Genomic DNA, 14,640 nt, shown 5'->3' with positions numbered 1-14,640 from the left:
TGCCATGCCCATGAAGGAGTGTTCCATGGTGTAAGAGGTTCTTTTGCGTAGTTTTTTTTAAATGTCTGGCAGGTTTCACATGTCTTCACAAGTGTTTAAATATCAAGGTCCAAATTAGGCCAATAAACCTGCGCTTACACAGAATAATGCCCAAATGTCCCTGGTGAATTTATTCCAGTACTTATGCCTGCTATGATTTAGGAATAAGAATACGGTCACCCAAGAATATGATATCCTTATAAAAGGATAGTTAATTTCTCACAAGCCAGAATCCCTGCAACTCAAGAGAAAGCGTCTTTCGTTTTTCTGGCCAGCCATTGCACATGAAACAAATTAGTTTTTCTAGTACTTCATCTTGTTTGGTATCTTGTCTAATTTTTTCCAGCTGTACATCAGCTATTGGAATATTTACTAGTACTGCATGTACCTGTTCTTCCAATTCAGGTTCATCCCGTACTTCATGTCCTTCTGGAAACACCCTAGACAGCATATCTGCCATTGAAATATCTCCTGAGCAGAAGCAATGCCGAAAGATACCCTTGTGAAGCGCCATCGTCCAAAGGTGGAGTTGAAAGTGGTCAGGTGACTGCTTGGTTCATCAAGACGCAATTGCCAGTAATCAGATTGTACATCTAGTACACTAAACACTGTTGCTCCTACTAGCTTTTGAGCTATATCATCTATGGTGGAGAGTTTGTTAGTGTTCTCTCATTATTACTTTGTTCAAATCACGTGGGTCAATGCAAATACGAATTGTGCCTGTGTTTTAACTCTCTACCACAACTATAGAACTGACCCATTCTGATGGTTCTGTGACCTTTTTTACTACCCCCAACTTCTTCATCCTTGTTAGTTCTTGTTTGACTTTAGCCTCAAGAGATAGAGGTATTTTCCTTGGGGCATGAATGACAGGCTGTGCACCCTCTTTTATATGTTTGCGGCTAATCCCGGAAGGCACTCTAAGCCCTTGAATAGATCACTGTACTCAAGCTTAATGTTGTCCTTTGACAGTCCACTGAACCCACCATCCACAGCCATAATGATCTTTACAAGTCCAATCTCTTTACTTGTTTTGAGACCTAATACTGCTGGGGCTTTTGTTTCTAACACAAACATTTCATAGACCTTTTCAGATCCCTTGTAAAAACATTTTGCATGACAGCGACCCAACAATTTCAGCTTTTCACCACCATATCCCAACATTTTTGGTAGGTCTTGAGTCTCTAAGGGGGATTCATTTCTGAGGAGTTTCAGGTATGTGTGGCTTGGCATACAGTTTACTTGTACCCCTGTATCTATTTTGAATGTGACTGGAGTTTTGTGAACCCCTATCTGTAGGGTTACATTTGCTTCATCTACAGACTTATGTGATTTCTGTACTGCTGCAAGATTTATTGGGGTGCAATCTGAGTCTGACCCTGCATTGTCATCATTGTCCTCTATGGCGTGTACAACCAGTTTTTGTGTCCTTGCAATATGGGAAAACAGTTTACACAACCTGGCAAAATGTCCTCTTTTCTTGCATTTATTACATATCTGCCACCTTACAGGACAGGCAGCATTTTTGCTGTGCATGCTTCCATAGTAGCCACAGGTTGCTTGTGTGTTACTTGTCCCAGTGTCCCACTTGCCTTTTATCCCCTTGTGTCCTTTTTCTTGCCAGTGTCTGCTGCTTTGATTTTCTATAGCACTGATCTGGTGCTGTGTTCCTTCCAGTACCTGCATGTCTTTTCTTGACATTTCATATGCTCTAGCAATCCTGATGGCTTTCTCAAGATTTAAATCTTCTTCTTGCAGCAGCTTTTCCTGAACTTCTTTAAACTTACTGCCCATCAGAATAGGGTCTTTTATTATATCACCCGCATCATAAAAAGCACAGTCTTTGGCAAGCAAGCACAGCTGTGTCCCCCATTCATCCACAGATTCACCTCCACACTGATTCCTCTCAGATTCACCTCCACACTGATTCCTCTCATAAAACAGTTTCCTTTACACTGTGGAGTTTTTCCTTGGATTGCAGTATGCTTCAAACTTTGCAAACAATACCTCTATTGTTTTTTTTTGTCATCTGCAATGATTTCCCCGCTTGCCTGCCAGGCGCTGCATACATCACATCCCTTTTGTTGCACACATATCAGAACGTGTGCTGCCTTCTGTTGAACAGTCCATCTGTCTGCATCTGGGCCTGCAAACACAAGTTCAATCAGCTCCCTCCATTTTGAACAGTTGTCAGAAATGTTCCCTGACTCTAAATCCAGAGAAGGAATGTTCTTTGTGTTGCTTTTTGCTGCCATGTCACTTTTCATCCCACTTCTACTACCACATATCTCCCAACATTTCAAAATTCAAAAGAGGGAGACCCCCCCACCGCGCCAAAAAAATATAAATGTGGTGGGCGGGGCTTAAAAATCATAAGACCAAAGTAATATAAATAAAATTCTAAATAAAGTCATAGATTTTAATACACTTAGACAGCAAATCAAACACAAGCTCAAACCACTGGTATGGCTATGTGAGCTATGTATTTAATTATCCTTTGCAAAGACATTGCTAAATATGTTTATCTTAATTGGACATTTAATAACAAATTCTTTAAAACTGCTCTCTGCATTCCCCATTAATATTCTAAATTCTGGCCTTTAAAGTGAATGTCAATCTTCTCTTATTTGAACCTTTGTCAATATTGCTTGCTATTTTATAAATTATACCGCCACTTTATTTTTTTAAATAAATACAAAATAAATATTATATTTAGATTACCAATTTTGCTTCGTTTTAGGTACCAACTCCTCCCACCCGCAACTTCCGGATTTTATTCACTCTAACATATACAGCGGTCCAACCCGCTGTTTATGTAGAGCAATGCGCGCTCCCGGCTTTGTTGCGTTACATGCCGATGCATAGCAACATAGTATTCAGTGAATACTATCATGTAATACGGTACAGCAGCATTACATTGTCCCTATGTTACATCGTCCCTATAATAATACTTGTTTATATCATGCCCAAAAAACTGTGCTATGTTATGCTTACGAACGCATTGTATTAGCATTCATAACGGAGCCCATGTACGATCGATACTTACTAAGCGCTCTGATAATTGTTGAATAAATTACTAAGTCCCATAAAAGTGAAATAGCGCATGCGCGAAATGTGAACGCGCGTCAGAGCTCTTTGTTACAACCGGTTTCAAACGCAAGCGCATTACGGACGCGTGACGTCGACAAAAGGGGTTTGGTCCCCCCGGGGGGGATTGGATTATTGGTTGACAAAAGCGAGCCTACAATGTCAATCATTAATCCAAGATGGCGGGCGGAGGATTGAAATGACGATCGTATTGAAATAAAGTTAAAATAATAGGTAATTAGAACTTTGTAGAAAAAATGATAAATTAAAGTGCCGTTATTTTAACGTCAATTTTTAGGCAGTGTTGACCATGCAGTCTTACTTTACATTCACTTTAAAGTCAGCAAAAATGCACAGTAGCACACTACATAGCATACACTTACACATGCAGATACACACACACTACATAGCATACACTTATACATGCAGATACACACACACTACATAGCATACACTTATACATGCAGATACACACACACTACATAGCATACACTTATACATGCAGATACACACACACTACATAGCATACGCTTATACATGAAGATACACACACACTACATAGCATACACTTACACATGAAGATACACACACACTACATAGCTTACACTTATACATGCAGATACACACACACTACATAGCATAAACTTATACATGCAGATACACACACACTACATAGCTTACACTTATACATGCAGATACACACAGACTACATAGCATACACTTATACATGAAGATACACACACACTACATAGCATACACTTACACATGAAGATACACGCACACTACACAGCTTACACTTATACATGCAGATACACACACACTACATAGCATACACTTATACATGCAGATACACACACACTACATAGCATACACTTACACATGAAGATACACACACTACATAGCATACACTTACACATGAAGATACACGCACACTACATAGCATACACTTAGTCAGGCAGATACACACACGCACACACATTACATAGCATACATTTATACATGCAGCATACACTTATACATGCAGATACACAGACACTACATAGTACACACTTATACATGCAGACACACACACACTACATAGCATACACTTATACATGCAGATAAACACTTATACATGCAGATACACATACACACACTACATAGCTTACATTTATACATGCAGACACACACACACTACATAGCATAAACTTATACATACAGATACACACACACACAGTAATGGATACAGATAGACACACACACTACATCATATATGGGTACCTGTAATTCATTGTACAGGTATACCCCGCTCATACAGCGGGTTAGGGACCGGAGCCCCGCTGTAAAGTGAAAACCGCCTTAAAGTGAAACAAGGCAGTTTTAGCTTTCTTTTCAGTGATTAAAAACTTGAAAACATGTTTGAACTAACTTATATTATGGGTGCAATCGTGCTATGTTTAGTTTAACACTAGCACAGCACAGTATTACATTAGTATTCAATAAATACCGTACCTGTAAAATAGTGACAATTACTGTAGTAAAATTTGCCAGACTATAGCAGAGACACAGATTGCACTGTAATGCTGTAAACAGAGCAAACTTAACATAACAAAATGGTGCCAGTCACTTTTCTCGCAATCTCAAGATGATTACAGCACTGTTTCAAAATCCTTGGAGGTTGAACTTCAGCTCCACAAAGCGCTGTATTAGCGAAGCGCTGTAAAGTGAAGCGCTGTAAAGTGAGGTATACCTGTATGGGGTTCTGGGGTTGGCAAGCACATTAGCTGGCAGTCTGCGGCTGCCACTGTTCGTTACCCTGGTATTAGCACTGCTCATTGTATAAAACTGAAGGCATGCTAATATTATCACCAGGGGTTAGACATCATCACTACCAGAGGTAGGTTAGAGAGGTCACCATTACCCGTGGTCAGAATGTATACAGCCTTCTTACTCCTGCTTAACCAACACACCATTTCTTTTCCACAGGGAATCTAACAGGTATGTAACCCTGTGAGAGCAAAGCCAGCTGCTTCTGAGTATTGGCCCAACAGAATTTAAAAAAAAAAAAAAGTTTTTTTTTTAATGCCTGGGGCAAATCGGGACAGATGGCTAGCAACCCGGGACAGGGGGACAGACCCCTAAAATCGGGACTGTCCCGCGAAAATCGGGACAGTTGGGGGGTATGGTACAATGTGATGATTTTTACAATGTATTGGCAAACAGCAAGGAGCTAGAACAAGAATACAGACTTTATTCAGCCGCATCCATCTTAACAACAACTGCCCGCCCCCTCCGATCACATGACTAAAATGTTTGTTTATAATACACAGACACCTAGATTACAAGTTTTGCATTGCGGCTCGTAACGCTGAAAATATGGCATTTTCAGCGTTAAAACAGCACCGCAGCTATTACAAAACAGCAAGGAGCTAGAACAAGAATACAGACTTTATTCAGCCGCATCCATCTTAACAACAACTGCCCGCCCCCTCCGATCACATGACTACACAGACACCTAGATTACAAGTTTTGCATTGCGGCTTGTAATGCTGAAAATATGGCATTTTCAGCGTTAAAACAGCACCGCAGCTATTACAAGCCTTGTCGGTATAGGTGTACCGCACACCTTTTAGCCTGTACCGCAACGTTAGTACCGCACTCGTAAAAATTACGTTTTTTCATGGGATTCCGATAGGCCCGGTATTACGAGTCAGTAGTTATGAGTTTTACACTACAAAGCTGTAACATAAAACTCACAACTAAAGTGTTACAAAGTACACTAAACACCCATAAACTACCTATTAACCCCTAAACCGAGGCCCTCCCGCATCGCAAACACTATAATAAATTTATTAACCCCTAATCTGCCGCTCCCGACATCGCCGCAACTAATTTTTTTATTAACCCATATTTCGCAGCTCCCCGACATCGTCACCACTATACTAAAGTTATTAACCCCTAAACCGCCGCCCTTCCACATCGCAAACACTATTTAAATATTATTAACCCCTAATCTGCCTTCCGCCCACATCGCCCCGCTATACTAAAGTTATTAAGCCCTAAACTGCAAGCCACTATAATAAACCTATTAACCCCTAAACCGAAAGCCCCCACAACGAAATATACTAAATAAAACTATTAACCCCTAAACCAAAAGCCCCCCACATCACAATAAACTAATTTAAACTAGTAACCCCTAAACCAAATGCCACCCTAACTTTATATTAAAATTACAATTTCCCTATCTTAAATTAAAACTTCCCTGTCAAATTAAAAAAACTAAATTTAAACTAACAATTAAACTAATATAACTATTAAACTAAAACTCAAACTAAAACTGACTACCAATTAAAGGGCCACTGTAAGTAAATATTTTCTATGCCTGTTACTAACTAACTACTCCAAATACGCTTTTTATCAATAGCATTTCATTAACATATCTCTACCGTATATCAGAAATCTTGTTTGCAAATTTAATTGTTTTCCAAACCCACTCCGTGGGTATCCTTTGCTCTGTACCAATCCGTTTACAATACCTAGGTTTCAAAATGGCGCTTTAAACACAAAGTTATTGGTTTAAGTATTTTGAACATGCAGTGCTGAAAATAGTGGGCAGGATAACGTGACATCATCGGCGAATAAAAGATATAACTTTTAGAACGTTATGAAACTTCGTTTTGGAGAAAATATAGGTCAGTAGGTTTTAATTAATGTTTATTAACTTTAATATGTTAGTTGTTTAGCTTAAAAATTATAACAGAAAGTAATCCTTTAAATTAAACTAAACTACACGTTAAAAAAAATCCTAATACTACTCTAAAAATTACAAACTAACAGCTAGATTACGAGTTTTCAGCCCTATAGGGAAATTAACGACCGCCACAAAAGCGGCGTTATTTCACCTCCCTATGGCGCTGCTATTACAAGTTTGTAAAAAGCAGGCTTGTGCGGGCGATATAGTGGCGTTGAGCTGGATGAAGATGGAAGAGGCCGCCCGGATGAAGACTTCGCCGGCTGGATGAGGATGGATGTCCGGACTTCGATAACTGTAAGTGGATCGTTGGGGGTTAGGGTTTTTTTTTTAAGGTTTTTTTTTAGCTTAGGGTTTGGGCAATGTAAAGAGCTAAATGCCCTTTTAAGGGCAATGCCCATCCAAATGCCCTTTTCAGGGCAATGGTTAGCTTAGGTTTATTTAGATAGGTTTTTATTTGTGGGGGGGTTGGTTGGTTGGGTGGTGGGTTTTACTGTTTTCTTTGGGGCAACAAAAGGCCCCCACAAAAGGCCCTTTTAACGGCCATTGGCAGTTTAGTGTAGGCTAGGGTTTTTTTTATTTTGGGGGGGCTTTTTTATTTTGATAGGGCTATTAGATTAGGAGTAATTCATTTTTATTTTTGATAATTTTGTTTTTTATTTTTTGTAATTTAGTGTTTATTTTTTTTGTAATTTAGAAAATTGTATTTTAATAATTTATTTTATTTTATTGTAAGGTTTGTTTTTAGTGTAAGGCAGGTTAGGTTTTATTTTACAGGTAACTTTGTATTTATTTTAACTAGGTAGCTAGTAAATAGTTAATAACTATTTACTAACTAGTCTACCTAGTTAAAATAAATACAAACTTAGCTGTGAAATAAAAATAAAACCTAAGATAGCTACAATATAACTATTAGTTATATTGTAGCTAGCTTAGGTTTTATTTTACAGGTAAGTTTGTATTAAGTTTTAAATAGGAATTATTTAGGTAATAATTGAAAGGTTTATTTAGCTTTATTTTAATTATATTTAAGTTAGGGGGTGTTAGGCTTAGGGTTACGTTAGGGTTAGATTTAGGGTTACGTTAGGGTTAGGGGTTAATATATTTATGTAGAGTTAGTGATGTATAGTTAAAAAAAAACTTGTAATACCGGCGCTATTGAAGTCCCATTGAAAAATTACTTTTTAAAAAGTGCGGTACTGACGTTGCGTAACGGCCAAAAAGGTGTGCGGTACACCTATACCTACAAGACTTGTAATAGCGGCATTAGGGAAAAAGCAGCGTTATGAAGCATAATGATGCTTTTTCACTCATAACGCCAAACTCGTAATCTAGCTGTATCTAATTACAAAAAAAAATACTAAGTTACAAAAAATAACAAACACTAAATTACAAAAAATAAAAAACGAAATTATCAAAAATAAAAAGGAATTACACCTAATCTAATAGCCCTATCAAAATAAAAAAGCCCACCCAAAATAAAAAAAAAAACCTTAGCCTACAATAAACTACCAATGGCCCATAAAAGGGACTTTTGTGGGGTATTGCCCCAAAAATATCAGCTCTTTTACCTGTAAAAAAAAACCCAAAGACCCCCCAACAGTAAAACCCACCACCCAACCAACCCCCCACAATAAAAAAACCTAATTCTAAAAAAACCTTAGCTACCCATTGCCCTGAAAAGGGCATTTGTATGGGCATTGCCCTTAAAATGGTATTTAGCTCTTTTACTGCCCAGACCCTAAACTAAAAAATAAAACCCACCCAATAAACCCTTATAAAAGCCTAACACTAAACCCCTGACAATGCACTTACAGTTTTTTAAGTCCCGCTTAAACGATCTTCATCCCGGCGAAGTCTTCATCCAGGTGGCAACTTCCTAATCCAAGCGGCGAGAAGTCTTCATCTAGGCGGCCTCTTCAATCTTCATCCAGACGGTATCTTCTATCTTGATCCCGGAGTCGCGGAGCGTGTCCATCCTGAAGACATCCGGAGCAGAGCATCCTCTTCATACGGTCGCTCCCGTACACTGGATCTTCAATGCAAGGGTGCGATTCAAGATGGCATCCCTTGCATTCTTATTGGCTGAAAAATTTGAATCAGCCAATAGGAATTAGGGCTGCTAAAATCCTATTGGCTATTCAAATCAGTCAATAGGATTTAAGCAGCTCTCATTCTATTGGCTAATTCGAATTAGCCAATAGAATGAAAGCTGCTTTTTTAAGGTTTCATTGGGTGGGTTTTATTTTTTAGTTTAGGGTCTGGGCAGTAAAAGAGCTAAATGCCCTTTTAAGGGCAATGCCCATACAAATGCCATTTTCAGGGCAATGGGTAGCTTAGGTTTTTAGATAGTTTTTTTTTTAATTTTGTGGGTTGGGGGGTGCGGGTTTGTAATGTATGTTAGAGGGTCTTTGTAATTTTTTTCAATAAAAGAGCTGATATCTTTAGGGCAATGCCCTACAAAAGGTCCTTTTAAGGACCATTGGTATTTTATTCTAGATTAGGTTTTTTATTTTGGGGTGTTTTTTTTATGGGTATTAGAATAAGAATATTTTTTTATTTTTGATAATTTGTTTGTTATTTTGTGTAATGTATATTTTTAGGGTGTGTTTTTTTTTTAGCAAAGGAGCTGTTTATCTCAAGGCAAGGCCCCCCAAAAGGCCCTTGGTAGTTTGTGGGGTGGGGGTTTGTATAGTGTTAGGGCGTTTTAATTTTTTTTTTGAGCAAAAGAGCTGTTTTTCTCAGGGCAATGCCCTACAAAAGGCCCCCCCCCCCCACACACACACACAAAAAGGCCCTTTTAAGGGCCCTTGGTAGTTTATTCTAGATTAGGTTTTTTATTTTGGGGTGGTTTTTTTTTTTAAAAAAAGGGTATTAGAATAGGAATAATCTTTATTTTTTTTAATATTTTTTTTTTGTAATGGTAGGATTCTTTATTTTTTGTAATGGTAGGTTTTTTGTTGTTGTGATTTTAGTGTTTTTTATTTTTTGTAATATTAGGCTTTAGTGTAAGGTAGCTTAGGGTTTATTTCACAGGTAAGTTTGTATTTATTTTAACTAGGTAGTTATTAAATAGTCTACCTAGTTAAAATAAATACAAACTTACCTGTGAAATAAAAATAAAACCTAAGCTAGCTACAATGTAACTATTAGTTATATTGTAGCTAGCGTAAGTTTTATTTCACAGGTAAATATTTAGTTTTAAATAGTTATTATTTAGTTATCAATAGTAACTTTAATTTAGATCTAATTTCATTATGTTAAAGTTAGGGGGTGTTAGGGTTAGGTGTTATTATAGTTTAATTTAGGTTGTTGCGATGTGGGCGGCTGCCGGTTTAGGGGTTAATAGGTATTATTTAGTTAATAATTGTAAGTTTAATTTAGATCTATTTTAATTATGTTAAAGTTAGGGGGTGTTAGGGTTAGGGTTACGTTAGGGTTAGGGGTTAATAGTTTAATTTAGGTTGTTGCGATGTGGGGAGCTGGCGGTTTAGGGGTAATAGTTTTATTTAGTGGTAGTGATGTGGGAGGCCAGAGGTTTAGGGGTTAATAGCTTTATTTAGGTGGCGGCAATATCGGGAGCAACAGATTAGGGGTTAATAACTGTAGGCAGGTGTCGGCATTGTTGGGGGCAGCAGATTAGGTATGTTTAGACTCTGGGTTTATGTTAGGGTGTTAGGTTTAAACTATCTTTTATCTTCCCCATAGACATCAATGGGGCTGCGTTAGGGAGCTTTTGTTTCCGCGATCGCAGGTGTTAGACTTTTTTTTGCCGGCTCTCCCCATTGATGTCTATGGGGAAAGCGTGCACGAGCATGTCAAACACAGCACTTGTTTTGGGAGCGGTATGGAGCTTAAAATCTCCATATCGCCCACACAAGCAGGTTTTTTTTAAAACTTGTAATAGCAGCGCTATAGGGAATTAAATAACGCCACTTTTGTGGCGTTCTTTACTTTCCCTATAGCGCTTAAAACTCGTAATCTAGGTGAGAGTGAACTAAGCATAACTATTGAACTTAAAATATAACATAAAGCATACACATAATTACAGACATAGTTAAATAACCTTATAAAAATATTACAAAAAATGTATCCATATAACTTAAAAAAGCAAAAATGCTTTAGCTATGAAAAGTAGAATAAATCATTATAATCTTCTGAATATGTTTATGACATTGAAATTACAATATATTTCATTTTTAACAATAATACATTGCAACTTTGCTTTCATTCATTTTTTAAAATTAGATGATCTGGGGTTTCTTTTGTTTCAAAAATATTAATGTTTTTTATTAAAACCAATAAATAAACCATAGTGTTAAAATGTTTTTGTTTTAATTCTATTTTTTATAGAAAGAACATATAACTTTATCACTATGGACCCTGCAATTCTATGTGTTTATTCCCTGCAAATGGGTAAATGTAAAGTATCACTCAGGAGCGAAAGAAAAAAAACTGCTGTCATATTTTCACTATAATGGTCCTTTAAATAATAATAATAAGAATTTACACAGTTAAAAAAAATTAAAAATAAACATTTCAAAACATGATCAAAACAAATGATTTATGTTACAAAAAATCCCAGATCATCTAATTTTCAAAATTACCAAGCAATAGATTAGAAGAATTTGATTAATATGCTGTGTAAAAATAATCCCCTAAAACTCAAAAATTTCTTTGGTAGCGTTTTCTGTGACATCACTAGACATGCAAACTATACTATGAAATATTTTTCTCTAAGGTGGCAGTCACTAGGCAGATAATTATTATAGAGTGTAACACAGTATTTGAGGTCTGTTCTCCATATCATACTATGGATGAGTACAATTATAAATATACATATATACAGTATGTTACAGGAAAAGTCAGAAATCCGGGTAGAGCTAGGATTACTCAAGCGGCTGTGGGTAAAGCCTGATGTACTGTAATTTGGCTGTGGGTAAAGCCTGATGTACTGTAATTCCCCCATCTAAACTAATTTTTTCTTATTTTTGCCCCACCGATCCTCTAGCATCCACCCCAAGTGAACATTGGGGAATGAAGTTTACAAGGGGGTATTTGCCACCCTTGAACCCCCCCCAGATGGAGGCAAAAAAGATAGTGAAGATGGGGGAATTACAGTGCATGCTTTATATGTTTGATGCGGTGACTCGATCAGTCTGAAGGGAATGATTATGATCTTAAATCGAGCTTTACCCACAGCTGCTTGGGTAATCATAGCATTACCCGGGCAATGCTAGGATTACCCTATATCTGACTTTACCCGCAACATATATACACATTATATACATCCAAAATATATCATATTATCTTTTTTAAAATATATAATAACACCAATTACATAAGGACTGGATAGCCTAGTCCGGATTACCAGTGAATTAACTAACACCAAACTTAAAATTTTATTACTCCCCCCCCTTTTCCCATTAAATAACTGACACCACAACAGAGATGAGGGAAAGACCAACAGGTCGCATTTATTAAACATAAATTACAATTTAGTACTTTCACCCTCAGGAGGTTAACTTATTAACCGACTGGCATATTTAGATATGCGTGGCAGACATGAGTCCCTAATAGTGCTCCTACATTAGGAGGTAAGGTCCTAGATTTCAGATTGGGCATGGCGGAGCCCCCCGGATGACTCCGCCCCAAGCTAAGGGGTAAGCAGGAGCTCTTCTGGTCTGCCTACCGGCGAGGAAAGGCACTCTAGGCCCGCACTTAGTGTCGTCGCCAGTCCTGCCAGCCTGGCCATCACTCCACCCCAAAGCTGCAAATAAGGCTGCTACCTTTCGCTGCTGGAGCAAACCTAACTCCTACCCTTAAGTGGCCAAGCTCTTAACAGCCATTCAAGCCGAATAAGAGACTGGTGGAGAACAAAATGTTAAAGCACACAGTCTTACTAAAGGCTGGCTCGACTAACCCTACCCAGCCATGCTAGCTACAGCAACAGAAGAAAGCCGTCAACTCATTCCGCCCACTTTCAAGCTCAAGGGAGGGAGGATGGGCAACTCCAACTTCTATCAATATCTGCACCACAGGAAGAGGAAGAAACTTCCAGAACCACTGTTCTAAAAAACTACTGGTAAGTCACTCCCCTTTAACTGCAACAATGTTGCCATATACCTTACACACTAAATCCACATTGTCATCCGTACCAGGCTTCAGCCCTTAATACGCTTCAAGCCCACTGGGGGGCTCTACACTATCATTATTTCAAACATTTTTTTTTAAAGTAACAAAACTAAGAATGAACACTATTTTTGAAAGATTTTTTTTTAACATGACTTTATATACTAGTAAAATAAATGGATTTCATTTTTTTTTATCATATCCTTCTAAAAAATACCAAGAAATAGATTTGAAGAACATGTTCTATTAAAACAATCTTCTACTGACTCAAATATAATTGAAAAGAGGAACCAATTTGCATATTATAGAATATTTATTTCTGAAGCCTCACTTTGGGACATCACCAGATATATATTAGGGTACTCTGTGCTATATAATTTTAGAGTTAGCAGGTATGCAGTGATAGTTACAAACTGATTAGACAGACAGATATTGACCAGAGGTCCTGTCTACTTTGTAAGATATTTCTATAGCATCGTGTTTGCAGTGTGCAGCAGCTGTTAGCTTTAAATCCTGTAGGTGGCATCAGACACATGAGTCCTCCCAGGGTGCTTTCAGGTTTTAGCCTGAATCTTTATGATATCACTCTGCATGGTTGGTAATGTCATGTGATAGCTGACAGCAAAATTGTTTGGGAGAAACGCACTATAACAAACTTTACAGCTGAGAAGAACAGCAGGAAGTACAAATCTAAAGAGGTAAACTCATTACACACGTGCAAAACAATTCCACTAATCTACTGTGTTTTATCTATAAAAGGCATAACGGTTTCTCCACAGCTTGCTCTTGGGATGTTTATATATTAACCCCTTGCATTGTTTCTCTGTTGCTATATTGTGATTTTTCTAATCTTAACCATATAGTGCCCATGCATGCCTGCTGCATGCACACATTGATTCTGCTTGATATATTATTTACACATGTGCAGCCAGAACCATTAGCATTTAACAAAAAAACATACGTTGTTTAAAAAGGGATATCAAATCTAACATTTTTGCAGTACACGTATTACAAAAATGCTTCTAGTAAAACTTCTGTTTCAGTATCGGTAATAGCTTTTTCTGTGCACAGAGCATATGTTTTTGTGGACACTTATAAGTTACACATGCTGCAGGGATGAACGTGTATTGTGTTTTTGGACAGCAGTATTCATATTCCTCCCTGCACACCCTGTAGCATGTGTAACTTATAAGTGTTCCATATTTTAAGGGACGGGTGGCAACCTGTCCCACACCCTCAATAGGGCTTTGACAGCGCTGCTTGTCAGCCAGTGAACCACCAGACCTTAAAAGGACATCCCATTCTAGAATACAAATAAAATGTATATTGGTAGAATATTTCATGTTTAAACAAATACACTAATTTTACTATGGGTCTGATTATTTTAAGATATTAAAACACATAGAACATATTGAACATCCCCATTATATTCCAAATGATTATATGACCAATGATACATATGCAATGCATACCTGCTTCTAATTTTCTCATTGTACAAAAACTCATTTTCACTAGTTATGCACATAGTAAAATAAAGGCATTTGTTTATTTTTTTAAGCCTATTTGTACATTTATATGCACATTCTGTTAGCTCAATAAATAAGTTTAATGATGCCTTTTTTTCCATGCAAAAAATATTTTAAACAGTGCTT

At 37.5% G+C, this 14,640-nt stretch overlaps 1 protein-coding gene across 3 annotated transcripts in view; it reads left to right on the top strand.

Annotated features, from left to right (window-relative positions):
* Positions 1 to 13,568: 13,568 nt before the first annotated feature.
* Positions 13,569 to 14,640, top strand: part of C3H11orf54 (chromosome 3 C11orf54 homolog) — a 45,111-nt gene continuing 44,039 nt past the window's right edge. For 2 of the 3 annotated variants that reach the window (XM_053707470.1, XM_053707468.1), the window contains exon 1: positions 13,574 to 13,686. The gene's annotated coding sequence lies outside the window, so the exon portion shown is untranslated. Of the gene's footprint in view, positions 13,687 to 14,640 lie in introns of all 3 variants that reach the window. The other variant, XM_053707469.1, reaches the window with a different exon arrangement.

Source organism: Bombina bombina, chromosome 3 (assembly GCF_027579735.1).
Source record: "Bombina bombina isolate aBomBom1 chromosome 3, aBomBom1.pri, whole genome shotgun sequence".
NCBI lineage: Eukaryota > Metazoa > Chordata > Amphibia > Anura > Bombinatoridae > Bombina > Bombina bombina.
The sequence above is the reverse complement of the archived record's forward strand: the minus strand, read 5'-3'. Positions and strand labels throughout refer to the sequence as shown.